Source organism: Citrus sinensis, chromosome 1, assembly GCF_022201045.2.
Source record: "Citrus sinensis cultivar Valencia sweet orange chromosome 1, DVS_A1.0, whole genome shotgun sequence".
Lineage (NCBI taxonomy): Eukaryota > Viridiplantae > Streptophyta > Magnoliopsida > Sapindales > Rutaceae > Citrus > Citrus sinensis.
In genome coordinates, this window is record NC_068556.1 from 20647648 (window position 1) to 20668766 (window position 21119).

Here is a 21119-nt window from a genome sequence, read left to right on the forward strand (position 1 = left end):
CCAAAAAGGACACAGTGCCAAGAAATGTTCTGATGGATGTAATTATTATGCAAGATTGCAAGCTCAAACTTCCAACCTTATAGCCAACTTTACAACAACATCAACAAATACACAGATACTTTATCCAGGTGTCCCAATATGTAACTACAGTAGTCCGTCTCTGAATCCGAACCAAACCTGGCTTCTTGATTCTGCAGATTCACACAACGTCACTACTGACGTTAACAATTTATCTCAGCATGCTCCTTACACAAGTTCTGATGAAGTAATAATAGGCAATGGTTCAGGTTTGCCCATCTCTCATATTGGTTCGCTTACATTCTCCTCTACCTTAAAACCCATTACTTTATCAAATGTACTATGTGTTCCCAGTATCCGAAAAAATTTGATCTCTGTATCCAAACTTTGTAAAACCAATAAAGTCTGAATTGAATTTTTTGACTCGTGTTTTCTTGTGAAGGATCAGCTAACTGGAACAGTTCTTATGCGCGGCCTGAATAAGGAAGGAGTGTACGAGTGGCCTTCATTGTCTTCTTCAATCAAAAGTCCTTTAGTGTTTGCATCAAGATCAACTTCTACTTCTACTTGGCATCAACGACTAGGCCATCTTTCATTTCGGATTCTACAATATATTCTTAATAAAAATTCTTTGACAGTAACACTAAATAAATCTGATTCCTTTTGTAATTCATGTGCTTGTTATAAAAGCCATAGACTCCCTTTTGTTGAAAATTCTCTTTCAAGCTCCAAACCTTTAGAGCTTATTTACACAGATGTTTAGGGTCCTGCGCCTATTACTTCCCATGATAATTTTTGATTTTACGTTATATTTGTGGATCATTTTACAAAATATATTTGGTTTTACCCAATGAAACAAAAATATGATGTGTACGATATCTTTATCAATTTTAAAATCTTAGTTGAAAATTTTTTTAAGACTTCCATTGTTTCTGTTTTCTCATATGGTGGTGGAGAATTTATAAAATTGAAACCATTCTTCAGTAAATGTGGCATTTCGCATCTCACGTCACCTCCATATACCCCTGAGCATAATGGTACTAGTGAACGACGTCATCGTCACATTGTAGAAACATGTCTTACCTTACTACATCAAGCATCTCTTCCTATACGTTTTTGGACTCATGCTTTTCATACTACTGTATATTTGATTAATCGCTTACCCACTAATATTCTTCAGTTAAAAAGTCCTTATAAAACACTTTTTGGTGATGAACCTAATTACAATAAACTCAAAATTTTTAGATGTCAGTGTTTCCCTTGGCTACGTCTATATTCCACTCATAAACTTGCACCTAAGTCTAAACCTTGTATCTTTTTAGGATATTGCACTTCACAAAGTGCCCATAAATGTTTTGATCCTGTTTCTAATCGTACGTATATATCACGTCATGTTATTTTTTATGAATCTACTTTTCCTTGTCATGGTTTAGATTTATCTCAAACTCGTGTTTCCACTTCTTCTTATTCTAATTGGACTCCATCTATGGCAGCCAAATTTTCTCCACTTGTATCTTCTCCTAACACGATTGATGCAGATAATGGTGCCACTCAAAATGCTTCCTTGCAGGTTGATGCCAGAACTGATTCTCCAGCGACTAGTCCTTTATCCATCGAGACAGATCCTTTGCCCACCATGCCTACATCACCTTTATCCTCAAACTCACCATATTAAGATTCCAACTCAACCAATTCAACATCGTAAACTAGGTCCAACCACCCTATGATAACTCAAGCGAAAAATAATATCTTCAAGCCTAAACATAAACTCACTCTCGTTACCACCAAACATCCCCTACTTAATACCTTCAAACCAACATCAGTTGCACATGCTTTACAAGATCCCAACTGGAAGGCTGCAATGATATGTGAATATGAAGCTTTGATCCAAAATCAGACATGGGAACTAGTTCCTTATTCACAATCGCAAAACATCATTGGCTGCAAGTGGATTTTTTGCATCAAACGACATCTAAATGGCACTATAGAGCGCTATAAAGCTCACTTAGTCGCCAAAGGTTTTCATCAACGAGCCGGTGTTGACTACTCCGAAACTTTCAGTCCCATTGTCAAGCCTACAATCGTGCGTCTCATCCTTTGTCTTGCTCTTGCTAATGGTTGGCTGCTCCAACAACTAGATGTCAACAATGCTTTTCTCCATGGCACACTTTCAGAAGCAGTTTACATGTCTCAACCCCCTGGGTTCACTAATCATCATTTTCCCAATCATATTTGCAAGTTACGAAAAGTATTATATGGGTTAAAGCAAGCACCTTATGCTTGGTACCAAGAACTATATTCCTTTTTGCATCAAATTGGCTTTCACAATGTTATTTCCGATGCTTCCTTATTTATTTACAATCATGGGGGCATCACTGTATTCTTTTTTGTCTATGTTGATGATCTTATCCTCACTAGCAACAATGGTAATTTTCTATCTAAATTTGTTCACTTGTTAGCAAAGAAATTCTCAATTAAGGACCTTGGCCAGCTACATTACTTTTTGGGTATAGAAGTCATTCCAACAACTACTGGTCTATTTTTGTCACAACATAAGTATATATGTGATCTTCTCTCCAAAACTAATATATGTGGAGCTAAGCCAGTGTCAACTCCTTTATGTTCCACCGCATCGTTAAAGTTATTTGATGGTGCAGCTTCCGCAGATGCTACAGAATACAGGAAAGTTATTGGTGCTCTTCAATATCTCTCATTCACAAGGCCTGACATTTCATTTGCTGTTAATAAGTTGTAATAATTTATGCATAGCCCGAGTGTTCTTCATTGGCAAGCAGTTAAACGTGTTCTTCGTTACTTAAAGAGCACTACTTCTTATGGCTTATTTCTTAAACGGAATTCACCATGTCTTTTTCATGCTTACTCTGATGCTGACTGGGGTGGGGATGAATCTATGTATTCTACATCAGCCTATATGCTTTATCTAGGCAGCAATCCTATCTCATGGCGCTCGAACAAACAAAAATCAGTAGCTCATTCCACAACAGAAGCTAAGTACTTGGCCGTCGCAAATGCAGCCTCTGAAGTTCGATGGGTTCAGAATCTACTTCAAGAACTTGGCCTTCAATTGAGTCAAACTCCTACCATCTATTGTGATAATATTGGAACTACCTATTTGTGTCGCAATCCAGTCTTTCATTCAAGGGTAAAACATATTGATCTTGCTTATCATTTTGTTCGTGATTGGGTCAACAAAGGGCTATTGTGCGTATCTTATGTATCTGCAGCAGATCAACTTGCTGATAACCTAACCAAACCCCTCTCTAAGCGACCATTTTCTGAATTAAGGTTCAAGATGGGTGTCGCCAATGGCAACACCCTCTTACGGGGGCATATCAGATAATCTCAAGCTCCATGATACTCTCCACAAGTTACAGACAGCAATCTCTTCCATTATTCTCCTTGATACTCTCATGTATAGTTTCCTTTATTTTCTCTTTATTAGTTACAAATGATGTATATAAATACATGTATTACAGTTAATGAAAATGTGTGAAAAACACTTCAATATATATTCTGCTTTTTGTTCTTTTATTCACCAACAATCATAATTCTCAACATAGAGAATTATCATACTCCACCATAAAGAATATACCACTTAAAATCAATAATTTTAAGATTTTTCTCGGCACATGTTGAACATATCCGTTGAAAATTATGGTGTAATTCTCATGCTTGATTTCCTTAAGAATTCTTCAGACATGACATAACTTTTCCACCACACACCTTGCATTTATACCAAGCCAATACCCGCGTGCAAACTTGTGGATCTCGCTGATAATAATATGTTCTCTTTTATGACAACTTGGAGATCTACATGCCAGAAGAACTAACCCAGTCTCTTATAAAAAGAAACTCACCATTTGCGAGAATATCAGTATCTCCTTTACTGATTCTGGAGTAATTTGCCGAGCTCGCTCCACCTTCTTGACAATTTCCTTGAGATGCCAAATTGTTACACCTTCAAATCCTTGTGCATACTATATTGGATACACATTTTACCTGAATTCTCCACAAGCCAACAAAAAATCATTCTCCCATTAATTTTTCAACAACATCAAACTCCAAGTTTGAAAAACACTAGTTGCTGACATATTTGCTTTATAGATCAGTCTTTGATCTTCACCACAAACTATTTGGATTGGCCCCACTGTTTGACATAAATAGTACCGTATACATAAAAAGTATTATATACATGAATAATATTGTATATCCCAAGTACGAACCATTGCCTCTGATACCACTGTTAGGAAATTGAGTTTCCTCACAAGATCACTCCAAGCAATTTGTCAAGCAACAAATTAGCAAAAAATTTAAATAAAGAATACACCAATCACACTGTTGAGTGTTAGAAAATGCATATTTATAAAGGAGAAAACCGTCATTTTACATTTCAAGTCTTACTAACACCTTTACTTTTATGAATTTAACATTCTTTTGATTAAATTCCGTTTGTTTTATTTTAATTAAGTATTTTATGTATTTTAGGGGCATCATAGTCATTTCACAATAAACGAGCAATCAGATGGCAAAACGGACATCACTTTTGAACTCAGGACGGTTGAAAACCTTTGGAGGGGCATAAAAGGAAAAATGGCACTGTTCACATGTACGGTGCTATTCACGTGTACGGTACTATATACGTTACTGTTCACGACACTGTCCACATAGACGGATGATGACGTGGCATTGACTGATGAGGTGTCACGATCCTGTTGGGCTAAAATTCTTATGTACTGTTGATGGTGACGTGGCAGCATATTAGTGGACAAAAAATCTCGCGTACGGTACATGCATCACACATGATTATTTTCAACCAAACCGCGTTACTGTTCATCCGAGTCAAACCGTGTTACTGTTCATCCACGTGGTCAAACCGCGTACTGTTGACTGATGGCGTGGCGCAATCCTGAGCGTCCAAACTGTTTTTAATTTGATGGCCATGATTTACTCCATGTATCTATAAAAAGGGGGCCTCTCCCCCCTAATTTGATAGTTCTGAATCCATTTTTGGGATCCATTTTCTGTAATTCCCTCTCCATCTTGTATTTTCTACGTATTTTAATAAATTCCCATTTTGCCCCTAGTTCAATTATGAGTGGCTAATTTTCTTTCAAGCTTGGGTTGAAGGTGAAGTCTCAACATGTGTCATGGGCTTTATTTGGTAAATTTATTTTCTCTTCCCCTCTAGTTTTTGTGGATGTTTTGACTTCTCGTCGACAAATAATACTAATCTTGTCTAGTACCGCCTTGGTTTCACCGGCCCTCTAGTACAAGGTTATTATTATTTGGCACGATAAGCCCTTAGCACCATATTGATTAGAGTGTGGTTCATGAGGTGTGGATTCCCCCCTCATGATTTAATTGGCATTAATAATGATTATTTAGCCTATGATGCATGTTGATACGGATCCAGATACCCAAGTACGTCATTTCAATAGAATTCGCTTCAATTTATTCTTGCTATTGCAATTCCAATTTTAGAATTTATTATCGCTATCTCAATTCCAATTTTAGGATAATTTAAATCACTTCCACCACAATTTCAACCACCCATTTACAAAATTAATTCCACACATAATTAAAATCCACCTCCTCGTGGGATCGACACTCGTCACAATTGATCTATACTACAATAGATTCGTGCGCTTGCGAGTATATTAAAATTTGCACAACAAGTTTTTGGCGCCGTTGCCGGGGAGGTAAGTAATTTTAATTCATAGAATTAATTTTTGTGAATAATTTCTTTTATTTGTTTTCTTGTATTTTTTTATTAAAAAAAAAAATGAATCTTCATATAAAGGTTAGTATTTCTTTTCTTTTTCCCTTCTTTAAAATTCTGTAATTTAAGTTTCAATTTATTTTTTTCTTTGTAATTTTTGTTTATTTTATTAATTTAATTTTTAGTTAATTTATTTCATGTATTTATTTTTGTGTATTTTTATAGAAAGGTTTTAATAGCGCAATAAGGTTAGTATCGTAATTTCTCCCTCTTCTTTATTTTTATTTGTTTTGTTCCCATCTTTATTTTTATTTTTATTTTATTTGTTTTGCATGCATGGTCGTAGGTCATTATTTCCTAATCTTGAACTTATAGAACTTGAATTAGAAAAAACACTGCGCACACAAAAGCACATTAAAAATAAATTTGGAATGGATTTACAAGCACCACAGGAGAGGCCATTTAAGGACTATTTTAATCCCTTAGCTAATTTGAGCACATCATGCATAAGATACCCAAATGTAGCTGTTAGGAGTTTTGAATTAAAACCTATTGTGCTAAATTGTCTCCCCACATTTTATGGCCTAGAAAATGAGGATCCATATAATCATCTGAATGATTTTCATGCTATTTGTCAAACTTTTAAATACGAAATTTTTTCAGATAATGATGTTAAACTCAGATTATCCCCATTTTCTTTAAAGGATAGAGTTCGTTCATGGTTAAATACTTTACCTGCTAATAGCATTTCATCATGGGAACAAATGGTTACAAAATTTTTGAATAAATATTTCCCAGTGCATAAAACCAATGCTATTCGCAGGAAAATTTCAGAGTTTACCCAAAGAGAGGACGAGCAGTTTTTCGAAACTTGAGAGCGATTCAATGGACTACTCTTGAAGTGTCCACATCATGGGTACGAGAAATGGCACCAATGCCAATACTTTTTGGAGGGATTACTACCAAATGTGCAAGAATGGCTAATGGCAACAAGTGGAGGAGAGCTAATGTCAAAAAGTGCATCAGAGATTTGGGAATTCTTCCAGCGACAAGCGGATAATTCCCAACAATTGAGTCGATCACTCAGGAATACTAGAAGAATTAAGGGAGTAAATGAGGTTCAAATTGGCGAGTCAACTTCGGGAATCAAAGAAGTCAAGGAGATGGTTGAAGGTCTTGCTCGACAAATAGCATCGTTATCGACTGCTAAATCAACAGAGCCACATGACCATGACTCATACTCAGATCAAGCCAATGCCATAGGTGTAATGAGAAAACCATTGAATTACAACCTATACTCCAACACATATAACCCTGGATGGAGAGACCACCCCAATTTTTCATGGTCTCAAGGATTCCAATAGAACGGACCAGCAGCTCCAGCTCCACCAATTCCACAAAATCCTCAAGCCTCTCAGCCACCATTTAGACCATACAATCAGAACCAGAATTTCTCTAAACCCAGACCATGGGATGATGCATTCCAGAATTTCAAGATTGTTACTCACTCCACGATTGAGCAACAGAACCGCACCATTGATGGACTACGAAATGAGTTGAGAGCAGGCTTCAACTCACAAGCTCAATCAGTTTCAAGCCTCGAGAAGATGGTGGGACAACTTGCTTCTTCAGTTCAGACCTTGGCAATGACTGTTGAGAAAGGCAAGTTTCCAAGTCAACCAGTGCCTAACCCTAAAGGAGTGCATGAAGCAAGTACCAGTTCACCACAGCAACATGGAGAGGTCAAAGCAGTAATGACCTTGCGAAAAGGAAAAGAAGTTGACAACAAAGTGGAGATGCCGGTGACAAAAGAAAATCAAATTGTACCTGTGAATGTTGAGGACTCATCGCCGGAGGAGAAAGAAGAAACCAACCCACAAGAATATGTTCCCAAAGCTCCATTTCCCCAGAGGTTAGCTAAAGGGAAGAAGAGAAAATCCACAGGTGAGATTCTTGAAATCTTCAAACAGGTAAGTGTTAACATCCCTTTACTTGATGCTATTAAACAAGTTCCATGTTATGCCAAGTTTCTTAAAGACCTTTATACTAAAAAGAGAAATATGCATGTTCAAAAGAAGACATTTTTAACAGAAAACATTAGTTCTATACTCCAACATAAAATTCCTTTAAAATGCAAAGACCCAGGTTCCCCCACTATCTCATGTAGTATAGGGAACCACACAATTGAGAATGTTTTGTTGGATTTAGGAGCTAGTGTAAATCTTTTGCCTTACTCTGTATTCGTGAAACTTGGACTGGGAGAATTACACCCAACTCCAGTGGTGTTACAGCTTGCAGATCGGTCCACGAAAATACCTCGTGGTATTGTGGAGGACGTGCTTATCCAGGTAGACAAGTTTTATTTTCCTGTTGATTTCATTATAATTGACACTCAACCAATACAGGATTCGAGGAAGCACATCCCCATTATTCTAGGCTGACCTTTCTTGGCAACTGCGGATGCTCACATTCAATGCAAGACTGGAAATATGCAGTTGTCCTTTGGCAACATGACTATGGAGCTGAACATCTTCAACATTGCCAAACAACCTCACAATGCAGATGATGAAATTGTTGATGTGGATTTAATTGAAACAATAGTTGATAACACTTTTCTTTCAAACCTTAGTGATGATCCTTTACAAACATGCTTAACTCACTTTGGTTTGAATTTTGATATTGACAGATCGGTCGATGAGGTCAACGCCCTGCTTGACTCAGCACCATCCATGGACACTAATAAATGGAAGTCAAGAGTTGAACAACTAGCACCATCAGAGAAGAAACTCATCCCATCATTAGAATTACCACCAAAACTCGAGCTCAAACCATTGCCCAACACTTTGGAATATGCATTTTTGGGAGAAGAAAGTACTATGTCGGTAATCATCTCATCATCCCTAAATGACGAACAAAAAGGTAAGTTGTTGGATGTTTTAAAAGAGCACAAAGGAGCATTAGGATGGACCATAGCAGATATAAAAGGTATAAATCCAGTAAACTGCATGCATTACATTCACCTCGATGAAAATGCTAAATCTACTAGGGAAATGCAACGTCAGTTAAATCCTAATATGAAAGAAGTTGTTAGAACAGAAGTCTTTAAGCTATTAGACGCATATATCATTTACCCAATTTCTGATAGTTCATGGGTCAGTCCTGTGCAAGTTGTCCCCAAAAAGTCAGGAATCACTGTAGTTACCAATGTTGATAATGAATTGATACCCACTAGAGTGACTACAGGATGGCGTGTATGCATTGATTATAGAAAATTGAATTCTGTCACACGTAAAGACCATTTTCCTTTACCATTTATTGATCAAATGCTTGATAGATTAGCAGGCCATGAATTTTATTGCTTTCTAGATGGCTACTCAGGATATAATCAGATTCCCATAGCACCAAAAGATCAGGAGAAAACTACTTTCACTTGCCCTTTTGGCACATTTACATATAGGAGAATGCCATTTGGATTATATAATGCACCTACTACATTTCAACGATGCATGTTGAGCATTTTTTCTGATATGGTTGAACGATTCCTTGAAGTCTTTATGGATGACTTTTCTGTCTTTGGTGATTCATTTGATCAATGTTTACATCATCTAACACTAGTTCTGCAGAGATGTATCGAGAAGAACTTGGTCTTAAATTGGGAGAAATTCCATTTTATGGTAAAACAAGGTATTGTTCTCGGTCACATCATTTCGAGCAAAGGTATTGAGGTTGACAAAGCCAAGGTGGATCTCATTTCTAATCTTCCTCCACCCAAAACAGTCAGAGAAGTAAGATCTTTCCTTGGGCATGTTGGTTTCTATAGACGTTTCATTAAAGATTTTAGCAAAGTTTCTAGACCCTTATGCAATTTACTTGCTAAGGATGTACCTTTTATCTTTAATGATTCATGCCTTGTGGCATTTGAAAAGTTAAAACAGTTGTTGACATTATCACCCATCATTCAGCCCCTAAATTAGAGCTTACCATTTGAGCTAATGTGTGATGCATCTGATTATGCAGTAGGAGCAGTATTAGGACAAAGAGTTGATCGAATTCCCCATGTTATTTACTATGCTAGTATGACATTAAATGATACACAGTTGAACTATTCAACTACTGAAAAAGAAATGCTAGCAGTAGTGTGTTGAGTGTTAGAAAATGCATATTTATAAAGGAGAAAACCGTCATTTTACATTTCAAGTCTTACTAACAACCCTTACTTTTATGTATTTAACCTTCTTGTGATTTAATTACATGTGTTTTATTTTAATTAAGTATTTTATGTATTTTAGGGGCATTATAGTCATCTCACAATAAAGGAGAGATCAGACGGCAAAACGGACATCACTTTTGAACTCAGGACGGTCGAAAACCTTAGGAGGAGCATAAAAGGAAAAATGACACTATTTATGTGTACGGTACTATTCACGTGTACGGTACTATCTACGTTACTGTTCACAACACTGTTCACATAGATGGATCGATGACGTGGCATTGACCGATGATGTGGCATTGACTGATGATGTGTCACGATCCTGTTGGGCTAAAATTCTTATATACTGTTGATCGTGACGTGGCAGCATATCAGTGGATGAAAACTCTCGCGTACGGTACATGCATCACACAGGATTATTTTCAACCAAACCGCGTTACTGTTCATCTAGGTCAAACCGTGTTACTGTTTATCCGCGTGGTCAAACCGCGTACTGTTGACTGATGGCGTGGCGCAATCCTGAGCGTCCAAACTGTTTTTAATCTGATGGCCATGATTTACTCCATGTATCTATAAAAAGGGGGCCTCTCCCCCTTAATTTGATAGTTCTGAATCCATTTTTGGGATCCATTTTCTGTAATTCCCTCTCCATCTTGTATTTTCTACGTATTTTAATAAATTCCCATTTTGCCCCTAGTTCAATTATGAGTGGCTAATTTTCTTTCAAGCTTGGGTTGAAGGTGAAGTCTCAACATGTGTCATGGGCTTTATTTGGTAAATTTATTTTCTCTTCCCCTCTAGTTTTTGTGGATGTTTTGACTTCTCGTCGACAAATAATACTAATCTTGTCTAGTACCGCCTTGGTTTCACCAGCCCTCTAGTACAAGGTTATTATTATTTGGCACGATAAGCCCTTAGCACCATATTGATTAGAGCGTGGTTCATGAGGTGTGGATTCCCCCCTCATGATTTAATTGGCATTAATACGGATTATTTAGCCCATGATGCATGTTGATACGGATCCAGATACCCAAGTACGTCATTTCAATAGAATTCGCTTCAATTTATTCTCGCCATTTTAATTTCAATTTTAGAATTTATTCTCGCCATTTTAATTTAAGTTTTAGCATATTCCAAATCATTTCCACCACAGATCCAATCACCCATTCACAAAATTAATTCTACACAATTAAAATCCACCTCCTCGTGGGATCGACACTCGTCACCATTGATCTATACTACAATAGATTCGTGCGCTTGCGAGTACATTAAAATTTGCACAACAAGTTTTTGGCGCCGTTGCCGGGGAGGTAAGTAATTTTAATTCATAGAATTAATTTTTGTGAATAATTTCTTTTATTTGTTTTATTGTATTTTTTATTAAAAAAAAAAAGTGAATCCGCATTTAGAGGTTAGTAATTTCTTTTCTTTTTCTCTTCTTTAAATTTCTGTAATTTAATTTTCAAGTTATTTTTCTTTGTAATTTTTGTTTATCTTACTAATTCTTTTTAGTTAATTTATTTCACATATTTATTTTTGTGTATTTTTATAGAAAGTTAGCGCAATAAGGTTAGTATCGTAATTTCTCCCTCTGCTTTATTTTTATTTATTTTGTTCCCATCTTTATTTTCATTTTATTAGTTTTGCATGCATGGTCGTAGGTCATTACTACCTAATCTTGAACCTATAGACTTTGAATTAGAAAAAACACTTCGCACACAAAAGCACATTAAAAATAAATTTGAAATGGATTTGCAACCACAGGAGAGGCCATTTAAGGACTACTTCAGTCCTTTAGCTAATTTGAGCACATCATGCATAAGATACCCAAATGTAGCTGCTAGGAGCTTTGAACTAAAACCTAGTGTGCTAAATTGTCTCCCCATATTTTATGGCCTAGAAAATGAGAACCCATATAATCATCTGAATGATTTTCATGCTATTTGTCAAAATTTTAAATACGAGAATTTTTCAGACGATGATGTTAAACTTCGATTATTCCCATTTTCTTTAAAGGATAGAGCTCGTTCATGGTTAAATACTTTACCTGCTAATAGCATCATATCATGGGAACAAATGGTAACTAAATTTTTTAATAAATATTTCCCAGTGCATAAAACCAATGTTATTCGCAGGGAAATCTCGGAGTTTACCCAGAGAGAGGACGAGCAATTTTTCGAAACATGGGAGCGATTCAATGGGCTACTCTTGAAGTGTCCACATCATGGGTACGAGAAATGGCACCAATGCCAATACTTTTTGGAGGGATTATTGCCGAATGTGCAAGAATGGCTAATGGCAACAAGTGGAGGAGAGCTAATGTCAAAAAGTGCATCAGAGATTTGGGAATTCTTCCAGCGACAAGCGGATAATTCCCAACAACGGAGTCGATCACTCAGGAATACTAGAAGAATTAAGGGAGTAAATGAGGTTCAAATTGGCGAGTCAACTTCGGGAATCAAAGAAATCAAGGAGATGGTTGAAGGTCTTGCTCGACAAATAGCATCGTTATCGACTGCTAAATCAACAGAGCCACATGACCATGACTCATACTCAGATCAAGCCAATGCCATAGGTGTAATGAGAAAACCATTGAATTACAACCCATACTCCAACACATATAACCCTGGATGGAGAGACCACCCCAATTTTTCATGGTCTCAAGGATTCCAACAGAATGGACCAACAGCTCCAGCTCCACCAATGCAACAAATTCCTCAAGCCTCTCAGCCCCCATTTAGACCATTCAATCAGAATCAGAACTATTCTCAACCCAGACCATGAGAGGATGCATTCCAGAATTTCAAGAATGTTACTCACTCCACGATTGAGCAACAGAACCGCACCATTGATGGACTACGAAATGAATTGAGAGCGGGCTTCAACTTACAAGCCCAATCAGTTTCAAGCCTCGAGAAGATGGTGGGACAACTTACCTCTTCAGTTCAAACCTTGGCAATGACTGTTGAGAAAGGTAAATTTCCAAGTCAACCAGTGCCTAATCCTAAAGGAGTACATGAAGCAAGTACTAGTTCACCGCAGCAGCATGGAAAGGTCAAAGCAATCATGACCTTGAGAAAAGGAAAGGAAGTCGACAACAAAGTGGAGATGCCGGTGACAAAAGAAAATCAAATTGTACCTGTGAATGTTGATGACTCATCACCGCAGGAGAAAGAAGAAACCAACCCACGAAAATATGTTCCCAAAGCTCCATTTCCCCAGAGGTTAGCTAAAGGCAAGAAGGGAAAATCCACAGGTGAGATTCTTGAAATCTTCAAACAGGTAAGTGTTAACATCCTTTTACTTGATGCTATTAAATAAGTTCCATCTTATGCCAAGTTTCTTAAAGACCTTTGTACTAAAAAGAGAAATATGCATGTTCAAAAGAAGGCATTTTTAACAGAAAACGTTAGTTCTATCCTCCAACATAAAATTCCTTTAAAATGTAAAGACCCAGGCTCCCCTACTATTTCATGTAGCATAGGGAACCACACAATTGAGAATGCTTTGTTGGATTTAGGAGCTAGTGTAAATTTGTTGCCTTATTCAGTATTTGTGAAACTTGGACTTGGAGAATTACACCCAACTCCAGTGGTGTTACAGCTTGCAGATCGGTCCACGAAAATACCTCGTGGTATTGTGGAGGACGTGCTTATCCAGGTAGACAAGTTTTATTTTCCTGTTGATTTCATTGTAATTGACACTCAACCAATACAGGATTCAAGGAAGCACATCCCCATTATTCTAGGCCGACCTTTCTTGGCAACTGCGGATGCTCACATTTAATGCAGGACTGAAAATATGCAGTTGTCTTTCGGCAACATGACTATGGAGCTGAACATCTTCAACATTGCCAAACAACCTCACAGTGCAGATGATGGAATTGTTGATGTGAATTTAATTGAAGCATTAGTTGATGATACTTTTGTTTCAAACCTTAGTGATGATCCTTTACAAACATGTTTAACTCACTTTGGTTTGAATTTTGATATTGACAGATCGGTCGATGAGGTCAACGCCCTGCTTGACTCAGCACCATCTATGGACACTAATAAATGGAAGTCAAGAGTTGAGCAACTAGCACCATCAGAGAAGAAACTCATCCCATCATCAGAATCACCACCGAAACTCGAGCTCAAACCATTGCCCAACACTTTGGAATATGCATTTTTGGGAGAAGAAAGTACTATGTCGGTAATCATCTCATCATCCCTAAATGACGAACAAAAAGGTAAGTTGTTGGATGTTTTAAAAGAGCACAAAGGAGCATTAGGATGGACCATAGCAGATATAAAAGGTATAAATCCAGTAAACTGCATGCATTACATTCACCTCGATGAAAATGCTAAATCTACTAGGGAAATGCAACGTCAGTTAAATCCTAATATGAAAGAAGTTGTTAGAACAGAAGTCTTTAAGCTATTAGACGCATATATCATTTACCCAATTTCTGATAGTTCATGGGTCAGTCCTGTGCAAGTTGTCCCCAAAAAGTCAGGAATCACTGTAGTTACCAATGTCGATAATGAATTGATACCCACTAGAGTGACTACAGGATGGCGTGTATGCATTGATTATAGGAAGTTGAATTCTGTCACACGTAAAGACCATTTTCCTTTACCATTTATTGATCAAATGCTTGATAGATTAGCAGGCCATGAATTTTATTACTTTCTAGATGGCTACTCAGGATATAATCAAATTCCCATAGCACCAAAAGATCAAGAGAAAACTACTTTCACTTGCCCTTTTGGCACTTTTGCATATAGGAGGATGCCATTTGGATTATGTAATGCACCTACTACATTTCAACGATGCATGCTAAGCATTTTTTCTGATATGGTTGAACGATTTCTTGAAGTCTTTATGGATGACTTTTCTGTCTTTGGTGACTCGTTTGATCAATGTTTACATCATCTAACACTAGTTCTGCAGAGATGTATCGAGAAGAACTTGGTCTTAAATTGGGAGAAATGCCATTTTATGGTAAAACAAGGTATTGTTCTCGGTCACATCATTTCGAGCAAAGGTATTGAGGTTGACAAAGCCAAGGTGGATCTCATTTCTAATCTTCCTCCACCCAAAACAGTCAGAGAAGTAAGATCTTTTCTTGGGCATGTTGGTTTCTATAGACATTTCATTAAAGATTTTAGTAAAGTTTCTAGACCCTTATGCAATTTACTTACTAAGGATGTACCTTTTATCTTTAATGATTCATGTCTTATGGCGTTTGAAAAATTAAAACAGTTGTTGACATCATCACCCATCATTCAGGCCCCAAACTGGAGCTTACCATTTGAGCTAATGTGTGATGCATCTGATTATGCAGTAGAAGCAGTATTAGGACAAAGAATTGATCGAATTCCCCACGTTATTTACTATGCTAGTATGACATTAAATGATGCACAGTTGAACTATTCAACTACTGAAAAAGAAATGCTAGCAGTAGTGTTTACATTGGAAAAATTTCGATCATATCTCATTGGTTGTAAAATAATTATATTCACAGATCATGTTGCTCTTAAATATCTTCTCACAAAGAAAGATGCAAAAGCTAGACTAATTCGTTGGGTGTTACTTTTGCAGGAGTTTGACTTGGAATTCAAAGATAAGAAAGGCACAGAGAATATTGTGGCGGACCACCTCTCTCGTCTCCATTTTGACACAATTACAGAGCCATTAATATTGAATGAGTCATTTCCAGATGAACAATTAATGAATGTGGAAGTATTACCTTGGTATGCTGATATAGTTAATTATCTTGTTACAGGTAAACTTCTAGAGCATTGGACCAAGCAAGATAAGGCTAAATTCTTTACAGAGATAAAGAATTTCTTTTGGGATGACCCGTATTTGTTCAAGTATTGTGCTGATCAAATTATTAGACGATGTGTCCCAGAAAATAAAATTCAGAATATTCTTTCATTCTGCCATGAACAAGCTTGTGGAGGCCATTTCAGTGCTAAGAAAACAGCAACTAAAGTTTTACAATGTGGTTTTTATTGGCCAACTATATTTCGAGATGCTTACACTTTTTGTTCTTCATGTGATAGGTGTCAACGAATGGAGAGCATTACACGAAGGAACATGATGCCACTAAATCCAATTTTAGTGGTTGAGATTTTTGATGTATAGGGTATCGACTTCATAGGACCTTTTCCCCTTTCTTTTGGCCATCGATACATATTGGTTGCTGTTGACTACGTATCGAAATGGGTAGAAGCAATTCCATGTAGAACAAATGATCACAAGGTGGTGATAGGATTTTTGAAAAGCAACATTATTTCACGCTTTGGATTCCCTCGAGCAATAATCAGTGATGGTGGTGCCCACTTTTGTAACAAAGCATTCAAAGCTCTTTTGACAAAGTATTCAATCACAAACAAAGTGGCAACCCCATATCATCCGCAAACTAGTGGCCAAGTTGAGATATCCAATCGAGAAATAAAGCACATATTAGAAAAGACGGTGAGGCCAGACAAAAAAGATTGGTCATTAAGACTTGATGATGCCTTATGGGCATATAGAACGGCTTTCAAGACCCTGATTTGGATGTCACCCTACAGGCTAGTATATGGAAAAGCTTGCCACCTACCTGTGGAACTCGAGCACCGTGCATATTAGGCCATCAAGAAATTCAATTTTGACATGCAGCAAGCCAGCTCAGAAAGAAGATTACAGCTGGCAGAACTTGAAGAAATTCGCAATGATGCATACGAAAATGCCAAGATTTACAAGCAACGAATAAAAGTCTTCCATGATAAGCAAATTATGAGAAAATCGTTCACTCCAGGTCAGAAAGTGCTTTTATTCAATTCTCGCTTGCACCTATTCCCAGGTAAGTTACGCTCTCGTTGGTCTGGTCCCTTTATTGTTCATACTGTTTTTCCACATAGGGCAATTGAAATTAAGGACCCAAAGAACTGTGTCACGTTTAAAGTTAATGGTCAAAGATTAAAGCCATATCTAGAGTACCAACCACATGAAGAAGACACCGAAATAAATTTGAGTGACCTACCAAATTTGAATTGATTTTTTTTTCTTTTCGTTGATTTGATTTTTCTTTCTTTCTTTTTATTATTATTCTTTTGCTAATTGAAATTGTTTTTGCATAAGTGTGTTTATTTTACCATTAAGTTTTCTCTTATCATTTTTAATCATGAGTCTCATACTTAGACCGTTCCTCCTGAACATTCTTAAACCACTTCAACGTGTCAAAACTCATCTCAAAAGGCAGATTCAATTTTGTAAAACACAACGCATTTGGGCTCTACAACCACCAGAGTTAATAGCCTATGTTGAGGGTTTAGAACGCCAACTCAGAGACATTAAGAGAAGTGTTTACGACATCCAGTTGGAGCTTGAGGTAAATTCAATAAGAGGACGATTTTAATTTTCTTTGTGTGTTTTAATTTGTTTTTCTATTTGTGTGCTTTAGTTTGTTACCCCGGTGAAGTGGCGGATAACGGTACTCCGTGACAATCAAGTCGGTTACTTCAGTTTCCCATAATAACTGATATTCTGAGGCGAAGGTATGGACAGAAACGAGATTCTAGCGAAGCTTCACAAGCGATTCCCTTCACTTCCTCAGAATGCCCTCCTTACGATCTATAAAGCTCGGTCCGAACGCATGCGATTACTCATGAGGAATAACATACCTGCTGACATCCGTTGGTTAATCGAGGCTAAAGTACGATCGGCAGGTGAGTTACCTCCAAAATTTATTGCATACATGCCTGGTTGTGGTAAAGGAAATTATGCAAGAAAACGACGAGCTCGAAGAATTTCTGTTGCTTGTCATAAGTGTGCCAGAATGAGTTGCAATAAAAACCCATGTTATTTAGGAATGATGTCTGATAACATGGAAGATAAGATTTAATTCATTAGGGATGGCTTGAATAAGGAGTCATTGGATGATATCCTTTTGTCTTTTGAAACGCATCCCAGTGGATATATGCAAGGAGTGATTCTCCAGTTATGACCATTATTCCAGAAAGAGCATGTACGATATAGTCTCGGGAATCTGACTATAAACGACCCTGTTTGCCAGTTTATAAGAAAACTGGATAGGAAGCCTATCCTCGACCCATAGAGGGCGTTCAAGCCGTTTCTGGACGTAAAACCAGAGGAAGATGTGAGCCACAGTCGCAACTACCTGTAAATATCCTTTTACTTTATTGTTATTTTATTTCACTATTGTCTTATTGTTTGCATTATTGTCTTTAATACTTTTATTACTGTTTGCTTTTTCCTTTTTACTGTTTTCTTTTTGACTTGCGAGCCACGTGCTTTACGCGTTATTTGACACTGACATATTACCTCATACACAACCATGACCCACTATCACCGAGACTCTTAAATGTGATTGTTTTTTTGTCAAGCACTCACAAATTGTTTTTGAGAAGTATCACAATGTCAGCTACTCCCAATAGACAATTCAAGAACATTTGTGTGCTTTCTGGATTTACATATGGCAAACATAAAGAGTTCGTTGAGGCAGCCATAGATCTTGGTCGAAGCATAGCAGCGAGAAAATTACACTTGGTGTATGGAGGAGGTAATCGAGGGTTATCAAAAATGGTCTCAGAAGCAGCTTTTATCAGAGGCAGCCAAGTGTTAGGCATCATCCCAAGAGCCCTAAAACCATTGGGCAGTTCGTCTGACTCATCAACTGGAGAAGAGTTAGTCGTCTCAGGTATGCAAGAAAGAATAACTGAAATGCTTAATCATGCTGATACTTTTATTTTCCTTCCAGGAGATCTTGCAACACTAGAGGCACTTATCACGCTAGCATCTTGGGCCCATCTGCACATCCACCAAAAACCCATCGGTTTGTTAAATGTCAATAACTTTTATGATGGCTTTATCGCATTTCTTAACCATGCAATAAAAAACTATTTCATTCCTTCTAATGTGAAAAAACTTTTTATTTGTGCTCACACTGCTAATGAGCTACTTGATATGTTACAAGCTTATAAACCGGAGCCAGACCCCTGGACCTTTGTGTTGGAGCGCCCAAATAATGATGGTAACAGTAGCTGCAGTAAGAAGTACAAATTAGATTTAACTCTCCGCTTGTAAATATTGTTTTCTGTGTTGCACCACCCAGGTGATGTCTTCTAAACTCTACTTCTTTCCTTTCAAACATTGAGGACAATGTTTCGTTCTGGTTGGGGGGAGGGAATAGTCTACAATTGTGGAATTTTGGTTAAGTTTTTACTAATTTTTGTTGTAGAAACTAATTGTTGCTAACTTTTTGTGTCGAAGATGGCTGAATATGGAGTGTAGTGACTCTAGAAACGCATCTTCATCGTAGATGGCTGAATATGGAGTGTAGTGACTCTAGAAACGCATCTTCATCGTAAAAAAAAAAATTCTTTTTCTTTATTATGTTTTTATGTTTATTTTTCTTCTTTTTAATTTCTCCTCTATAAATATACATTTTCCAACTTGTGAGTCGAAGATGGCTGAATATGGAGTGTAGTTCCTCTAGAAACCCATCTTCTTTAAAATAAAAAAAAAAACATTTTCGTTTTCTATCATTTTACGTGTAACTTTTCTAATTAGTTTTTATGCATCATTTTCACATTTCTGCATGCATATTTTCCTTTCATGTTTAGAATAGGTTGGGGGGTAGAATGTTGTTTTCAAAAAATAAAAAAATTGTGTGATTTGTTTTAACATTGGATGACATGATTAATTTCAAATTTTAGTATTTATATTATCTTTGGTCTTAAGTGATGTTACATTATGTTTGCTACTCTACATGTTGATGTCGGAAACAAATATGAGTTGCTTGAAGGAATGAACATGTCATAATAAGTACCAAGTGAGTTTTTGAGCCTATCATTTTTCTTGGAGAGTAACCATTTTGCCCATTCTTTATACAGCTTAACAGTTTATTATTGTATACACGATCTCAAGATTTCTTTTGAGTTAACCCTTAAAACAAATTGCAAAATTAAAAAAAAACAAGAAAAAAAAAGAGTGTGTTGCTACATTGGGAGGCTCATCTAACTAGTAGATATAGATGATTATTTAGAGCCCTAAAAGACGATGGAAAGGCCATCTTTGATCCGCTTGAGACTTTCTAGCCATCCTTTTTATTAAATATCCATAGTTAACCCTTTTGAGCCTTTAAAAAAAAAAAAAACCTTTTCTTTGTCAACTTATATCTTGACCCACTCCGATTTGGAGTATTACCCGATGTCTTATAAGTTCCATCACCTATTTATGTTTGAGAAAAATATAAATAATTATTTTGTTTAGTGAAGTTATGCCAAAAAAAAAGAAAAAAAAGTTGTTGTTTCAAAAGAATAAAAATAAAAATAATAGGTGAAATCCACCTTGCAACTTCAAAAAAAAAAAAATTCTCTGCATTTTTCTCAAACATACACTTTGTTTTCCTTATTTTCCTTCTTTGTTAGCCATGTCCCTAGCCTACGTTACGTCCTAATAAAAGTCCTTCTTAATTTTAGGGAACTATAGTTTGAAGTAGAAGCTAGTTATATGGGCTAAAAAGATGTAGTGGTGCATAATAAAAATAAATAAATAAAGATAAATAAATTGAGTTGACTAGCATTTTTGTTTGACTTGAGTTCGTATTATTTCTAAGCTGAGGGCATATTTATTTCATCTTGGTGAGAGCATGTGATATCACTTCTTTATTATTTTCTCTCTCAATTACCATTCATTGGAGTGACTATTTTTATTAGTTTTAATTTCTTTGTGAGAGTGTCACTACTTCCAGTGAGATTTTGGGGTTTGACATGTCATTCTTAAAAGTAGCTATGACAAAGTCTACTGGGCTGATTCATGTGGATGGTTGATGTGGGTGTGATGTTGCTTTAGACTGGAGATAATGCTTATACTTTTATTTGATTGCTATCATTAATCTGATGGAATAAATACGAGTGTTTCTATTAAAAAAATAATAATTATTTTGAATTTGAATTTTGTTTTCGCTTTATTTGCTAGGGACTAGCAATAAGCTGGTTGGGGGGTGTGTTGAGTGTTAGAAAATGCATATTTATAAAGGAGAAAACCGTCATTTTACATTTCAAGTCTTACTAACAACCCTTACCTTTATGTATTTAACCTTCTTGTGATTTAATTACATGTGTTTTATTTTAATTAAGTATTTTATGTATT

The 21119-nt window shown here is 36.6% G+C and overlaps 1 protein-coding gene and 1 non-coding gene across 5 annotated transcripts in view; one reads left to right on the forward strand and one right to left on the reverse strand.

Annotated features, from left to right (window-relative positions):
* Nucleotides 1–21119, forward strand: part of LOC102629519 (putative calcium-transporting ATPase 13, plasma membrane-type) — a 75413-nt gene that overhangs the window by 19858 nt on the left and 34436 nt on the right. The gene's annotated exons all lie outside the window — the stretch shown is intronic.
* Nucleotides 12096–12199, reverse strand: LOC127898798 (small nucleolar RNA R71). The gene has a single exon (XR_008050610.1). It is a non-coding gene; the product is annotated as a small nucleolar RNA R71 (small nucleolar RNA).